Below are 16,574 nucleotides of genomic sequence, written 5' to 3' on the forward strand. Positions count from 1 at the left end.
AACAGTAATGCAATATCCAGAGACTGTATTCTCACTTTAATGATTATGACAATAAGATCCAGAAATTCGAGTGAAACTTCTTCTTAAGAACGACTGTAAGAGCACATCTCTAGCTGTAGGATAGCTGCAGTTGGGGAAGTATGTCTCCCCAAGTTCAGTGCTGTTTTAATACTAAAAATTTTTCTTCTCTCTCTGTATCTTCTGTGCTGCTGTGCTAGAGTTGGCCTTCGTAAATACAGATAAAATAAAATTAGGTCCTTTAAAATCAGAAATAAGTGCAGAACTTATCCCTTAGCCAACCTATTAGAAAGAAAGGGACATTTTAAAATTTCATCTTAGCATTTCCACTCTGATTCCAATAAAAAACTTGAAGATAGAAGAATGTTGGTTTTGTTTTTTATCCCAGATGGCTTGAAATATTAAAAAAACAAGAAGGCTGGAGTCTAGGATTGCTGTAGTCCAGGTAAAACAGCAGGAGCTATTGTAATACAGTAAGAAGGTTTCAATAAATCTGAAACTGTTACAGCAGCAGTGGGGTACTTTCAACATAATTCCTATTTCTTCTGGAACAATTTTGTAATTTAAAGTATTTATTTATAAAGTAACAGGCAGCAAGAAGTAAAAGTGGCGGTGTTTTCAGTTCTTAACTCATAATTTAGTTCAATTCAGAGTAGACCTACTACATGAGAAGCATGGGATAATAACAGACTTAGCTAAGAATACAGAACATCTTGTATTTCTAATTGCATCAATCTTATAGATGAACAGAATCTCTAATTGAGGAAAAACTTATTATGAGAATCGCTAGCAACTAAAAGCTGTCTTATGAGCATTAAATAGAATAGATGATATTTGTCACAAATCAAATTTGCTCTATTATTTTGGTAATCCATCAGCAGAGGTTTTTGGAGCTACAGATGTAAGTTGTGTTTTCTTCCACTAGGAACTCTTTAATAACATTTTTCTATGCAGAACTCTGGGCATACAATATGATAAAAGTCAGTGTAATTTAGTCAGTTTCCAACAGATTGCATAACATTTTACTACAATAAATTTGGGACAGGTAATGGCAAAGAGTGTATCTTGGAGTAAATAAACTTCTAGATCAAAGTCTGATGAATGAATTGCAAAATAGTACTGTGAGAAGGGGCTGAAAGGTTTGAGGCGATTAATCTCTTTTGAGAAATATCAGGCAGCAACTTAGAGCTTCGCCAGACAGTGTAAAGATCAGTAAAACCCTAACAGATAACATCCCGTGACTCCTGAAAATATGGCCTGAACATTAATGCCAATTATTGTGAAATTAATCCCAAACAGCATTTGTTTTTATTCTGGTGAGACAAAGGTAGGGGATGGATGTTGAGACAAAGCAACTTGTATAAAACACAGAAGCAGAGTATTATTTATTGCATGCAAATATCTTGTATCCAATTTCACAAAGTAGAAAGAGAATTTAAAATAAAAGGGTGGAAATTTAAATCTGCCTTTGGTTGTGCTCTGTGATGTTGATGGGCTTAGAGCAGAGTAGGCCAAGGCATGGGGATTCTCCTCACAGTTTAGTAAAACCTAACACCAGCATTTCCTTCCTGCATCTTAAAAGTATTTGGAATGCTTTGTGGGGTCACTCTCTGGGCATGTTGCTCTCCAGTTGAATTGTCTTGCATCATGAAAAATTGCTACACCAGTGGTGTTTCTTGATAGGTAGACTGGATAAATCTACCCCATCAAATTAGCTAATCATACAATGTGCTTATCCAATCTCAGTATTTCACAGTTTGCAAAAGAATGAAACAGTCTCATCTGCCCCGTCACCTTCTGTATGCTAATCATTAAATAAATTTGGACTCAAATATGACTGAAAAGTTTTTATAATGGAAAAGCTTGTAAAAGAGGAACACACTGACTGCCTTGCAGCTCAATCCTACTTTCACAACAACTCCATACATTCACTTCCTTCAGCAAATCAGTGCGAATGCTGGGAGAGTCAAAACTTGCCTATGATTTGCTTTGCTCCTACAGTCCGAGGGTGCAGTTATTCCGGCAGCACAGAGCACGTCCTTACACATGGAAATGGAGCAGTGAGCGCAGCTACTTCACAATAGCTCCCCTTGTGGACAAAGTGTTTTGGAATAAAGGACACTTTAGTCTGGAATAATTAGTGCACTGATTATTCTAGAGCAGAATAAGTGCACTAATTATTCCTACAGTGCCCACACAGGGACAAACAGAAGGCTATTGAAGAATGGCTTATTCTGCAACAGCTATTTTGGTCCATTTCCTCATATGGGCAAATCCTACTGCTGTTGTCAGCAGGTAATGAGCGTATAGATGGAGAATGTGGATGGATTGCATTAATGATCTCCTCCCATTAGTGCTTCTTTGTGCTTCGCTTTTGTTCACTTGTGGAGTTAATTGCTTAAAACCCCCTCTTAAGTCAGGCGCGTTTCTAATCCTGACTTCCCAGTTCTTGGAGAGACCCTCCAAACTCCTCTGCAGGTGACCCACCCCCAGCCAGCTGAGCAAAGCACTGCACGTACCTGACTGTTTTAAGTAAAGTTGCTGATTTTCACTGGGACGTGTTTGTTTTCTTCTAGATGTGAAAGGTTGTACTGCATTGAAACCCTTTTATATGTTTTCCTCAGGATAACTTTGAAAAATAATTTGGTGCTGGCTTGAAAAGTTCCTGGAAAACTCACCCGTGTGATTGTTGTTTTGAGAAGACTGAAGATCCATCGATATGGAGAGCTGCAGGAGCTACTGGGTGAAGGGTAAGAGAAGGTTCTGTTAAGCACTAGGCAATATTTTTCCCTTACAGTAAAGTAATGCTTTGATATTCAGGAAGCACTTCATATCTTTAGTTCTAAGCTCACTGTACTTTCACCAAGGTCATAAAGCCATCAGTACTGACAATAATGTCACTAGCTTGCTTGGCACAAACCTGGTTAAACTTGGTTCTGCATGTGTGCAGCAAGTTGATACAGCCTAGAGGTGGAGCATGGTAATACAAAGGCTTTAATATAGCAACAGGCAAATCTTTTATGGAGAAAGACTTTAAGCATTTAAAAGTATAGAAGTTGCAACTCAGGAGATAGGTGAGAAACGGGGGTTGTGCTATAGTGGCTGAGGTCTGTTTGTAATCTAAATTATTTACTTAATTGCAAAAAGCTGCTTGTTAAGTACTGACTACTCTTAAGGCCTTTGATAGCATTGTGTAAAAGATAGCGCTCTATCTGCTCCTCTAGACAATGTGACTTTTAAAAGCAACTTTTCCTCAGTGAATAAATTTCTAGAACTAGACTGTCTACTGCATTCCCACTTAAAATCAAGTAACCTTTTCTTCCTAAGAGTGCATCATAAAACTGTAATTTAGGTGATACTGGCTTGCAAACGTGAATTAGCAATGTGCCCGAACTTTGATTTCAATAGAACAAATTCCAGTGCTTTCTCATCACAAGTGAAGAGCAGCCTCTCAAAGATAACATTTAAAAATCTGTTCTCATAGATGAGAGATAGAAATACTAAGAGTGTGGGTTTTTGTCTGCTTGTCCTTCCTCTGTTATTGTGCAGTTCTGTTTCTCTTTCCTTTTTGCAGTAACAGTGGAATAGGGTACAGATGGGACCATAACTAGAATAATTCTTAAAAACACTCTTTTGGTGCCAAATGCCGGAAAAATACCCAATTAGCTGTTTCATCCAACAGGAATTCAGACAATAGAAAACTATTATTTTATTACTCTGATCATCTGAATGCAACACAGAAATACCACCTCAATATAATGTCTCAAGGATGCATTGCCACTTTGTCGTTAAAAACCTAAGATATTTTATACACGTTTGCAGCTGCAGAACTGCTCCAAGTTTGTGCATCGAGTCTCCAGCTGAAATAACATTCTGAAATATAGCGAACCAGTGGATTCTCTGGTGAACTGTCTCCTTTGATTTGCAAGGGTAAACAGAGATCCAAACAACTGGGAGTTAGCCTGGATTTTATCCAGGCAACTTAGGGAACTGTCCTGATCTTTTGTACTCTGTTTCCCTCCAAATCTTTTATGAGACTCAAAGAATGATCACTTTCTATATTTTTGGCTGTGACACCCACCGAAGCCCACTCTAGCCATGTGTTTAGGTTTAGACTTTCTCTGCAGAACCTCACTGAGCTATGAGAATGAGTTTTGCATTTCCCAGTGCAGTCACTTTTATCAAATTTTAAAGGATGGGAATCCTCCCTGTGTTTAGGGCAGCACAGACAGTAAAGGGAGCTGGTTGTACTCTTCCCTTGTTGGAGTTTGCCGTGTGGTGCTTCGTGTCTTAAAGCCTACTGGATGATATAACTTGATTTAAATTTATAATGTTTTAAACCCTGCAATTTAAGTGCAGAAATATTTATACTTTTGTCCCCATCTGGAATATTAAGATCTCAGAACAGAGCAGAGGATCTGACTATGCAATATTCATAGATATGAAGCTACCTTCACGCACGCCAAGCAGTTGTGAATCCCTGCCAAGCAGTCACGGGAATGTTTCCCTGCCCCACTCTCTTGGTAACATTGTTATATTATCAGGCCTTAGGGGACCACAGACTCTTCCTCCATCATGCCACAAAGCTCTGCATCGCTGTTTTGTTTTACATGAGTTTTAACTTGAAGAAAGGAAAGCTGAAGAAACAGAAGTGACTTAGGATGTCGTTAGCCTTGTGGGAAAAGTCTTACCAAGGAGCTGTTAACGATCAAAAGATCTTTGCCTAAGCAATGATCTCCTGTGTGTAGAACTACAGAAGATAGAGGGTTGTTGTTTTTGGTGGTGGTGGTGGTTTTTTTTTTGTTTGGTTGGTTTTTTTTGAAAAAACGGAATTTCTTGTTTGAAATGGTGAAAGGAGTGGGTCTGCTACTTTCCTGCGGGCATTCCCGTAGTCCCTTTCTTTGGAATTTATATTTGTGTAACTTTTGTTGTTGTTGTTGTTGTTTTGCTTTCCATTGGAGACCAGTATAGGCCTTTGCAGCCAAATCTGGATTATCTCAAAGGATTTACATGTAAATATACTGTTGACAGGGTTAAACAGCTGTTCTTCCTGAAAAAGAAAAAATCTATAATGGATTGAACAGAAACAAATGAAATTACACAGCTCAGGTAATGTGGACCTGACCTTCTCATCTAGCTTGGGTAACAGTCTCAGCAGTCTCTGAGTTGGTTGGATTTACAAATGTAAAGCTTAGCAGAGTCAGACATTCATAAATGATTAGCATCACCTCTTCACATAGATTCTTGAGATCTTTGTGAACAACAGATCACAAGATCAAAGAATCACAGAATTGTAGGGGTTGGAAGGGACCTCCAGAGATCATCGAGTCCAACCCCCCAGTATGTGCGTACATTGGTGACTGTCATCATTTTACTTGAACAAATGCAGACATATTTGAATTGGCAGTTTTGTTTGTTGGTTTTTCTGTTTTTAAACGGTCTGAGTAGATTTCATTACCTACCTGAGCCCAGAATTTAAACAATTTTTTCTTGAGTATAGTATTTTGTGTGCAATAATGAGAGTAGCTTGAATAGCTTGAACTCTTCCAGCCTTTGAAGTTTGCTGCATCTTTCAGGTAATGGACATGCCCTGTGGAAGCTTGAGTGGCATGAGGGTGACTCAGACTCTGTGCTAATCTGGCAATGCTGTGAGGGAGAGGAACTGGGGCTCCTGACTCTCCCCCCTGCACCCTGCTGGTTGAATTGCAAATGAAGTACAGCCAGGAGGAGCACCTGGTGTTCAAAGAGTGCAGGTGAGTGAGGGTCAGCAACACAAACTCCTGGGCATGGGATTTTACACACTTGGAGAGTGTTTGTGAGGATTCCATTTGAATTTGCCATCAAGCAAGGTGAGGCAGGAAGGCTGAGGAAACCTCATCCCACACAAAATAGTGTGAATTCTAGTGGTTTTCTTTATTTCTCTTGTTTAAAATATCTCAGTTTTGGAGTTAGCTTTGGGTTAATTTAAATTCATAGCTGTGGGCCAGATCTATGAATGATTCTCTCTGTGTTTAGGCACTTTGTGCCTATACTTTTAGGGTGGCACTTTTTACTTATTATCTAAAGGGCCAAATTCTGCTTCAAATTGCACTGACTAAGAAATATTCTACTGAAGGCAGTGCACTCCCTTCAGATTTATTCGGGTGCAGATGAGCTGAAGTCAGCTTCTAAATAACTTAGACACTTAGACTCATGATATTTTCTGAGGATTTCAGTGCTATCATAGACTACATTTAAACTAAGAACCCAGAAATCTGTCCTTGGCCAGGTCCCAGCTCCTCACTGGAGCAAGACCTTGGCATCCACCGGTCTTTCTCCCCTCCTTTTCCTTGGAAGGAAAGCTGGGGAATGTGTGCTGGACAGAGCTGAGGCACATTTCGACAGCTGCTTGGTTTGATGAAGGAACAATGAAGACCTCAGGGCACACAATGGCACACGCTCAGGAGCGCAGTCATAAAATGAAAGTTTGTGATGATAAAACTGTGTGTGCTGTATAGGGCCTGTGGAGTGTAGAGAAGTTGGGCAGTTGTGTTTTCTTTCAAGCCTCCACAGCATATGCAATATGGACATCAGGTCTGCAGAAGTGAAGATGGAAGAGGGCTTTAGCCACCCAAACTGTGCTCTTCCCTTCTGAGCTTGACAGGGCAATGACAACTTCTTGGTGATTGTTTTTTTTCTGCAGAAGATTCCTCACCCCTCACCTGCTGTCTCTTTACTTAACAGTATGAGCAATGCCTTTTGTGTCAGGATGTATAGTCTCTGTAAAATTATGGACAACAGTTAGTAAATAGGCATTTATAAAATAATGAATTTGTTTAACCTCTTGTGGAGTGGAGTTCTCAGTGTAAGCATTAAAATGTGTTTCTAGGTTAATTAAATGGCTTGGGAGTGAGCTGACTTTTTGTACAGGATCACAGAACTTGCAGGATCATGAAGAGATCTTGTGAAGTTGTTGAAGGAGAAAAATGCAAATGTAATGATGAAACACAAGGAAACAGTTTGGCTATGATGCAGCATGAGGATGCATGGATCTTGCCTGGAAAATAATGGTGAGGCTATGCCCAATTCCCTCTTCCATGGTTGGAAAATTAGTGTCTATATTTTCAAGTGATCATTCCAGTGATGTCACGTCTTGATTTCTTTCCCTATCTCTTAAATTCTCCCTAAAGTATAATCTGTTTAACTACTTCAATGTGTTTCATTTGCTTATTGTGATTTAAGATGTTCGCTAACTCCACAGTGATGCATGGTAAGCTGAGACTTTACACTGTCCTAAGTGGAAACTCTTCTTGTTGAGCATGATGACTAAAATTTTGAGATTGGGATTCTGATGTTCAACAAACGAAAGTTTGTTGAAGCTTCATTGTGGCAAACTATTTGCTTATTACAACATAGTGTAATTTTGTTTTTGAAAGCAAACACAATGCTGCACTGACTTGGGGAAGGATCTTGCTCTCTTGCTTTCATTCTCTTTAGGGAACTGGGATGTTTCTAGTGTGACTGTAAATAACCTGTCATGTTATTGTATGACATAAATGACATGTTCCAGTTCTTATTCTTCTGAAGTTCACCTTTGCTTGTCTCTGAGGGGTCACCTGAAATACTTGGGTAATAGGATTGCATCAATGGAAAGGGAGACTTCCATAAATATTAGAAAAGACTTTTATTGTATTCATCTAATAAATAGTTCTCTCTTGTGCGTAAGATAAAGCTTTGTAAATGTAGGGAATGCATAATTTCCATAACAAAATGTCCCAATTATTTTGGCATGGTCAAGGTGTATTTTATGAAGGTGGGTGTTGTTCCAGTTCTTACTCTGTTTGGTTTAATTCCAGGAGACACACAGTCTGTGTCTTTTTGAATTTCAGTGTTACTCTTTCCTTTTCATAGCCAACTTTTTTTCCCTTTCTGAAATGTGTAGCTTGGAAACGAGGTCCTTTTAATGAAGCTTTTGAGTCTCACAAAATATGATTAATCTGATTAGTGGTTCAGACTCTTTTTATGCTTACATTAACTAACACAAAGAGCCCCCCTACAGGTTAAAGTTTAAATGTGGATTACCAGATAAAGCTAGTCCTGACGAGGTTTCTATGGTGCAAGGAAAAATTGAATTTGCCTTTCACCTCATTTCAGCCTTTGTCATCCTGGTTTTTGCCCTTCTCTCTCATTCACAGTGAGGATATTAATTTTGCAGTAAAATCTTTAAGCAATTATGCAGATAGCTTGGAAAAAGCAACACACAACACAATAAGAAAAGCTTAACTGAAAAATGGACCCCAGATATTCATTAAAACCAGATGGCAACATTCCTAGCAGCATAACTTTAGATGTTTGGACTAAATTTGTATTAATGTGCCAAAATCAGATGACAAAAATGAACCACCGTCATATGATTGTACATATATACCGTGTGTTATATTTATGAAGTAGTGAAGTATATAGCAACTAGTCCATGACTGTCTTTTTGATAAACAGCTAAGAAGGGCTATCCTTTCACACACAAACACATCCATCTTTAGATAGCATTCCTCTGTGGGAGGCTTGCCTTCAATTTAACAGATAATGAACTTCTTCAGATGAATCAGAAAATTGATAGTGGAATGAAGTTTAGTATTTTTCAGCATCTACTCATACAAGGGCGTTTACAGTTTTAAAATGTAGTTTATTAAAATTGCTCATTTTTTTAATTTCTCATCAGTCTAGTAACTAGCTAATTTTTATCCCTAATCACTTTATTTTTTTAGATTATTTTTTGTTATTGCTCTTTTAGAAATGGCTATAGGAAATTGGAGAGAAATAGCACCTGCAAATAGCACTTAATTAAAAGCATGATTGTGTTTGGAGGCTTCCTACATATTTCTCTGAACAATGAAGATGGAAAAGAATTTTTTATTATTTTTTTTTCATGCTCCATATGATCCAATAAAACACAGCTAGCACAGCACACCAACTAGGGTAGACTACAGTCTCCCCTCAGTGAACACACATAATTCCCATTACTGCTAATGGGAGATGCAGGTCCCTACACAGAGGCAAAAGGGATCTATGTACATGCCATAAATATGAAAATATCTAGCAAGGAAAGAGATGTTTAGTTGTGACAAATTGCCAGGAGGTTTCTTTTTTTTCTTCCTGTTAATTATAGTAATTATTTATCTCACATTAGAATAGTCTCCTACATTTGCAGGGCACTGTGTGCAACATAAATAACCTATATTCACTGCTGAAGGGAACATACAATGTGAAGATGACAAGCACAATTGAGGCACTGGTGCATCATCCAGAGAACGAGTTGTGATTCAAGGAGTTGAAGGGTGAGAGACCTGGCTGGGGACAGGGGGCAGTGTGAGCCCAGCTGAAGAGCTCTGACCTGGCAGAAGCAAGGTTGAGAGGCTCGGGGAGAGCCAAGGGGAAGCTGAAAGCAGGGGCGGGGGGGTCTGCCTGCCCTGCTGGAGTGATGGTGTGGGCTGTGAATGCCATCACTAATGAGAATTAGCAAAGGGATCAGAATAGGCAAAGTGTCTGCAGTGCAGGGAGAAGGTGAGCTCTCTAGCAGCTGAAAGAGAGAAAGAAACAGTATGCAAGGTGACAGATGAAAGAGCTTTAGCTAAAGCAGATGGAAAATCAAGCAACTATTAGAGGGCAGCTTATCTAGGAGCTGGAGAAAAATGACTTTTTTTGTGGCAGACAGGAACACCAGTGGTTCACCACCAAGCCATATATCAATTTGTGCTCACATACTTTGGCCTTCCCGTATTGTTGGCTTTCACTGTGCTCAAGAGAACCTAATTTTTAGCCTGTTTTGGAAACAGGCTTTTTATGATCACGCATCTCTGCATGATTTTTATACCTGTGTCAGGCTATGCTCTATTGTGGTTCTACTGGCCAATTTGTTCTGTTGAAATTGTTAGCATTAGAAGATGTGCTGTTGTTCTCACTATGGGAAAGGCTTCTTAGATATTAGCAGTCTTTGAGGACAGAGAATGTCCCACCCAGAGCATCACATTCAAATGGAGCTTTGTACCTCCTTAGGTCCCAGGGAATCTTGACTGCAAGTGCAAAGCCAGAGGAGAGCAGGTATCTTTCATTCTGCTGCTCATGGAAGTGCTTGCATTGTAACTGAAATTTAATCTGAATTCATTAAATGTTTATGAACCTGAAGCAATTGTGGAAAGTTTCAGTCAGTTGCACTGCAATTTCATTTGCATGGTTATTTTGAGAAAGGAACACTGAATATTGCGAAAAATATATTATTATTATTTGTATTTTTTGAGTTTTGAAGTTGATCTCCAGTAGGGTACTGGAAACTTTTGGGTAATATCTAGGATTTAAGAGGAACTGTTAGGACTTTAAGAAAATTCTGTTTTCTGAAAAGGAGTAGCTACAAGCATTCAGTCCTTGTGTTATCACACACTGTTGAATCAATTGAAAAATAACTGATGGCAATAACCAGTGGCAGGCCTCCCAAATTGTCAGCTGAGGGCTTCGTTATGTATTCTTTCCCTCAGAAGAATTACCCAGGAGAAGGCAGGGGGAGCGCAATTGCCTAAGTGCTGCTCTAGAGACACTGGAATGTGTTTAATTCAACAGAAGCTGAAGGCAGTTAGAAAGCTACATGTTCATTTCCATAAGGAAAAAAAGAAAACAGCAGAGATATTATCAGAGGACTTCAGATTACATGGCTTCTCGAGCTACTCCAGAGTCGTAGCTAGTTTAGAAAAATCTCTTCACCTTTTTGGGTTTCCTCCACCATGATGCTCATGTGTAGCCATGTAAAATGATAGGTAGTTTACAGCTTTGCCTTCCCTGGGGTGAAGCTGATTTACAACTCGCTTTGTGTGTAATTTGGCTACAGAGATGCAGTTTTACACCCAGCTTTTTCTTTTTGGCTATCATGAGGACTGTAAAAGTGCTGTGGTCCTGGAATGTGAATGTTCTTAATTTGTTCCTTCTTGGAGATGCAGGATTTATGGAGACTGGTGATCGGCTGAGGTAATCCACTGACCTAATACCTAGACCTAGACTGATTAGATAATCTTTCTGAATGAATGTATATTTATTTTCCTCAGTCAATGGAGTTATTGTTTCTGAGCCAGTCTTAACTTCCATTCAGTGGAAAGATCGGGCAGCTGCTTCCTCCTTCTCTTTCCTTGAGGTCACTAATGCTTCAGCTAAATCATGCATTGAGAGATCTTGAAGTAGCAGACCTTGGCAGGATCTTAATTATTTTCTGGAAAGTGGACAGGCGTGCATCCATACTATTCTGCTTCTGTGCAGTAAATCTATACAACTAACTTTCTCTTTTTCTTACAAGCAGCGCTAAGTGGAATTCACTTATGCAGCAAAGTCCCAAGGCCTAAGTGCTTTGGTCTGGCAGGATTATTCAGGATTCCTTGATAGTCCTGAGTTGGTCTCTGCTGAGGCTGGCAGTCAAACATGTAAATGCTCTAAGTTCACACCTTCCAAGATGGGATTTGCCTTTCCCAGCAGGAGCTCAAACCTCCCCTTTCTGACTGTGGACATGTGAGTTTCCAAGCATGAGCCATGCATGAACACACCAGTGGGCACAGTGCAAGTGAAACGGGTCCCCTTGCTGCACCCATCTGTATGGCAGGTACAACAGCGTCAGCCCTGGACTGTCTCTGCTTGTCCTCTGCCAGGCGCTTTGACCTCTTGCAGCATAGCCCTCAGCTAAAAGTTTTTATGACTCTGACAGCTGCTTACATCACTGATATCAATACTGCTGTAGCTCCTTGCAGCCCACTGCAATCAATATCCATTATCCTCTTACACTGGAGGGCGCGGTGCTGGTGCTGAACTGACCACATGTAGTTTGAACTACTCATCTGGTCAGGATAGACAACACACGAGATAATGCTCCACATCCTGTTAGCTCAAGATGCTGTGTTGTGTATTGTGTGAGCTGAGTACACAACAGCTTGATTTGTAGAAAGGCTTGGAATGGGATCTCTGTCTACTGGGGACCAAGAAGGACATAAAGCAGGTTGAATTGCTTTTTTTTCCCCACATATACCTTTCCTGCATCAAAACTTTTCTAAGCTTCTACCCAGGGAACTGATGTGGTGGATACCTCATGGGTATCTCCAAGAATCCCATGTGGCAACTATAATGACAGCATGTGTTACCATGCTTACGTTTTAATAATCTATTTTAAAATATGAATGACAAGTCTTATTAACAGGTATGGTCACAACAGTTAAAAGGAAATGTATTGATTTTGGAACACAGCTCTAGCACATCAGTGATAGCAGTGTGAGTATACGTAGAAAATCTGATGTCCACTGTCCTGAATATGCATCAAATTATTGCATCAATTAATAATAGACATTTGAAAAATGATTTATACTTTTTGAAATAGAATAGAACCTACCATAACAACTTTAGTTTTCTTCCTGCTTTTATTTGTGTGTGTGTGTGTGTGTATACACAGACACATGCAAACATTTTGAATATATAATGACAAAGAAGTGTGTGTGGATATATATCTATCTATTTTATATACATATATATACAATTTTAATATATAATACAAGGAGAGTGTGAGAGTCCATCTGCCTGTTCCAGAGGAGAAAACTGTCGGTAGGTTCATTCATCCTCTTCTGGTCATTAATTTCAAAGAAATGTCAGTCTGGCCTTTACAAAAATAATGTGCAATATAATTGTTTTTAGACAGGATTTTTTTAGACAACTTTGAAAGCAAACTGTAAAAACCTGTTTGAATCTATCATATGTTGTCAAGATAATTGATGTTGATTCTTACTTACAACGATTTCAGCTACAATTTAGTGCAATGGCCACATGTTTTATATTTGTTTCTGCATAGGTAGTATAAGTAGAGAGCAGAATTTTAACTTTGTGACCTGGTTTTGATATTAAAAGTGGAAAAAAATTATTTGTCTGTGGGAAAGCTTGTCTAAACGAGCTTTATATAGCCAGCAAGTTAGCAGTGTATCTTTTTTGGCCCTCCCCCAAAGCTGTTGATTGCTTTCTGTGCTGGCTTTTTTTTTTTTTTTTCCTCCTGGTCAGTTTGATATACATTCTGGTGCCTTGCTTGATGTTTCCTATTAAATTATAGGCACATACTGAATAGCATTGTTAAATCTCACAAGTTGGAGCCCAGTTTTCTTACATAAGGAAAATCTCTTTAGATCCTTCAGGACAAAAAGCATCATATATTTGGGCTCTTGCAAAGCGTTTAATAAACCATGAAAAGATATGACATCAATCCCGCTAAAACACAAGGGCAAATGAATGATGTTACTGTAAATCTTTACATCAATCATGCCCTGGACTTTCGAAACAATATAGTTTTGTTTGCATTTCAGAAGTGACAAACAACTCTTCTGACTGGCTTAACAGAGTCACTTTCCATTAGTCAAGACCAGAAGCAAGTCAGAATTAAAATGTGGCCCTTGGTTGCCAGGCAGCCGAGTTGTCTTGACATGGTGGTTAGTTTCCTTTTCATCGAGTGACAACAGTGAAATGAAAGAAGTTTTGAAAAACTTGATAATGGTTTTCAAAGGAGGGGGATAATTGGTGGGGCTAGCTTGTGCGGCTGTGTGTGGAAACTTTCGTCTGTGGTAAGGGAAGACTGTCACTAAAAATTTAAACTCTTGTACACAAACTTGACCTGGAATCTTCTCCAGGTTTTCACTGGTTCATTTGTAGAACACTTCTCTCAGCCCAAGGGGTGCTGGGATGAAAGCGTTAGGACAGATGGGTAAAGCCCCAAAGGAAGAAAAGAATCAATAGTTGTGATTTAATCCATCGGTGAAAGGGAGGAATTAAGTAAAATCTTTAAAATGGGGAATTTGTAAAAGATCTTTTGATAGTATCTATGGCTGAAAGTAATTTATTATCTGATTGCTGTTGAAAATTGATGGCATTTGGACTAAGAAAAGCATATTTTTAACACGTTTTGCCAGATATAAGCAATTTTCCTGCTGTTATTTTTTATATTCTCTAGACAATAGATAATTTAATTCAAACAAATTTCCCCGAGATGACAAAAACCTAAAGAATAACAAGATGATTGCAAGGTAAGCTTTTGCTGCTGAAGTTAATAATGCAAAAACTAATGAGACATTAATATTAATAATTATATAAGTTGATATGGAGTAATATTTGCGTTAAACTGTTATAAAAGTCAGATGTATGCAGAGCTGTCCATATCATTCATTTGTTAAAAGGAGGGGGGAAAAAGAAGCTCAGCAAAATGTACCCATAATGAAAGAAGGGACCAATTAGGGTTGGATTAACATTCATGGTTATTTACAGTTGTTTTTGTACTTGTTCTTGTGCTCTGACTTCCTAAAATTTCACAACCCAAAGATTTAGAAAAATGGGGTTGTTTAGACGCGAGGTGCAATGAAGTGGCTGCAGCCATTGTGCAGACACCACCTCTCTCATTATACCCTCTCAATCAACACTCGGCACACAGGAAACCGCAATAAAGCCCATCTGCCACGGTTAATCTGCAGGCAAACCCACACCCATGTCTGTGCCCGTTACTCTCCAGCCTTATTATTCTCAGATCCAAAGCTTCATAAGGGATCAGCCAAAGTCCATTAAAGTAAATAATAGCTAGAAATGACAGGCTTAGCAAGGATTGGGAGGAAGTTGAAGACCAATCTGAGCTGTGAGCTCTGATTAATAGAGAAAAGCATTAGGAGAAAAGGGGAGAAAAATGACCTCAGCCTGCTCCAAAGAATTCCTGAACCTTGGTTGTTAGGGCAAGTGCTACCATCTGAGACGTTAGTGATCCTTGAATTTCCTTCACTTTGATGCAGCTCAAATGGGAAAATTTTGAAGGTTCAGCAAGGCCCCAGACCTCAGCTGGAAAGCCGTCTGGAGTCAACCCTGTCAAAATTCTCTTGTGGAAAAGAAAGCCTTTATTAGCTAGATTGCAACAACAACAAAAAAAAAAAACAAAAAAAACCCACAGCTTCTAATAAGAAGAGAATGCATGCTGTAGATTGCATATACATTAATTATTAGAGGGTATTTAATTGTTCTCATCTGTATCCAAATGTGTGCAAGAGATCTTTTCAAATAACAGTCTGAGTGTTAAAAAAAAAAAAAAAAAGCATAAACAAAAAACTAACCTAAACACCTACACTTTGCTTCTCATTCTGTTTTTCTTTGTTCAGCTTCATTTTTATAGACAATTTAGTTCACTGACTAATGACGGTGTGCCCTGCTTGGGAAGGCCAGCGGATAGCATCAATGTTTGCAGGGATGTTACATCTGATGTTTACTCTACATTGTCTCAGCTGTTGTTGTACATGAGCAGATTGTAAGGAAACCCACACCAAGCCAACCTGTGCAAGGATTTCTTTTTAAAGAAAATTACTTCTCTAAAATCAGAAGCATGGGCAGTTTGAAAATATTTTCCGTTGTTTCTTTGTACAAATTATATACCTCTCATCCAAGTACATGATTGGTATGTGATTTATTTTAATTATCAGGAGCCTGAACAGTCATGATTGATGCTAGTATTTATTTCTTTTAGTATTTATTTCTTTTTTAAAATCCATTGTGCAATTATGTTGATGCATGTTCCACAGCACCTTGGCAACTTTAGAGGAGCAAAGCCTGACAAGAAGGCTGTAAATGATTTCAGACCTAGCTAAGAAATCAGCGCCAAACTGGTCCATCTCAGACAGCAACCCAAGCAAAACTATTCACAGGCACCTGGTGCAGATGTACACGCGTTTCTCTGTCTCTGATGATTTAGGGGGGTAGATATTAATGACCTTAGTGAGGGCTTTCTGTCAAGGCAGCTCATGTGATGATGCATTCCTTCTAAAAGTTTATGTTGCACTGTGCAGTTTTCATACACGAGGTGGAGAAGATGGAGGTTAAAATGATGATGCTGCCATGATACTGTTGATAGCCTAGCTGATGCTCTGCTCATGTGCACGTGATGCAATTTTCATATTTTAATCTTAAGTAGAACTAGAAATGACAATTATGAAAAGACAAAATAGATACCACCAACAGCTGTAATTGCTGTCTGCACTGCTCAAGGATGAGCAAAAGACATAGTAAATCAATATTAAGATCTCTACATATGCAGGTATCACAACAAGGACATCATATAACATCATTATAAGAAAATCCTAATAAAATTTGGACAGTTATTCCAAAGAATACAGGATGAACATGGAGTGTGTGTGTAGCTATCTAGTTCAGTGCACTTTCAGCTTGTGTCTTACAAGAAAAGCAATGCTTGCCTGTATAAAAGCATAACTGTCTTTCATAGGCGAGAAAAATCAAAGGAAATAGAATTCTTTTCTTTCCTTAGATGAATACGTATTTCTTACTTTGCTTGTGAAAATTTCAATTTTTTTTTATAGTCACGTAGAAACTGTTGTAGGTGAAAGGGCACTGATTTTCTTTTAAAATAAGTAAATTGCTTCTTTTTGTTCTGAAATGTAGGTGCCAAATTTTATTTGGAACATTTGGCCTAACTGTGTGCCTTCTTAAACAATTCTATATTAGCAATTAAAAAATGTTCCTGTGTCCATGAAAAT

General features: G+C 38.7%; 1 long non-coding RNA gene across 1 annotated transcript; it reads left to right on the top strand.

The window, feature by feature from the left end:
- Nucleotides 1–2,667: 2,667 nt before the first annotated feature.
- On the top strand, nt 2,668–7,029 carry LOC125697890 (uncharacterized). The gene is made up of 3 exons (XR_007378971.1): nt 2,668–2,768; nt 5,595–5,771; nt 6,887–7,029. It is a non-coding gene; the product is annotated as an uncharacterized LOC125697890 (long non-coding RNA).
- The last annotated feature ends 9,545 nt before the right edge of the window (nt 7,030–16,574 follow it).

Source organism: Lagopus muta, chromosome 9 (genome assembly GCF_023343835.1).
Source record: "Lagopus muta isolate bLagMut1 chromosome 9, bLagMut1 primary, whole genome shotgun sequence".
In the NCBI taxonomy this organism is placed as follows: Eukaryota; Metazoa; Chordata; class Aves; order Galliformes; family Phasianidae; genus Lagopus; species Lagopus muta.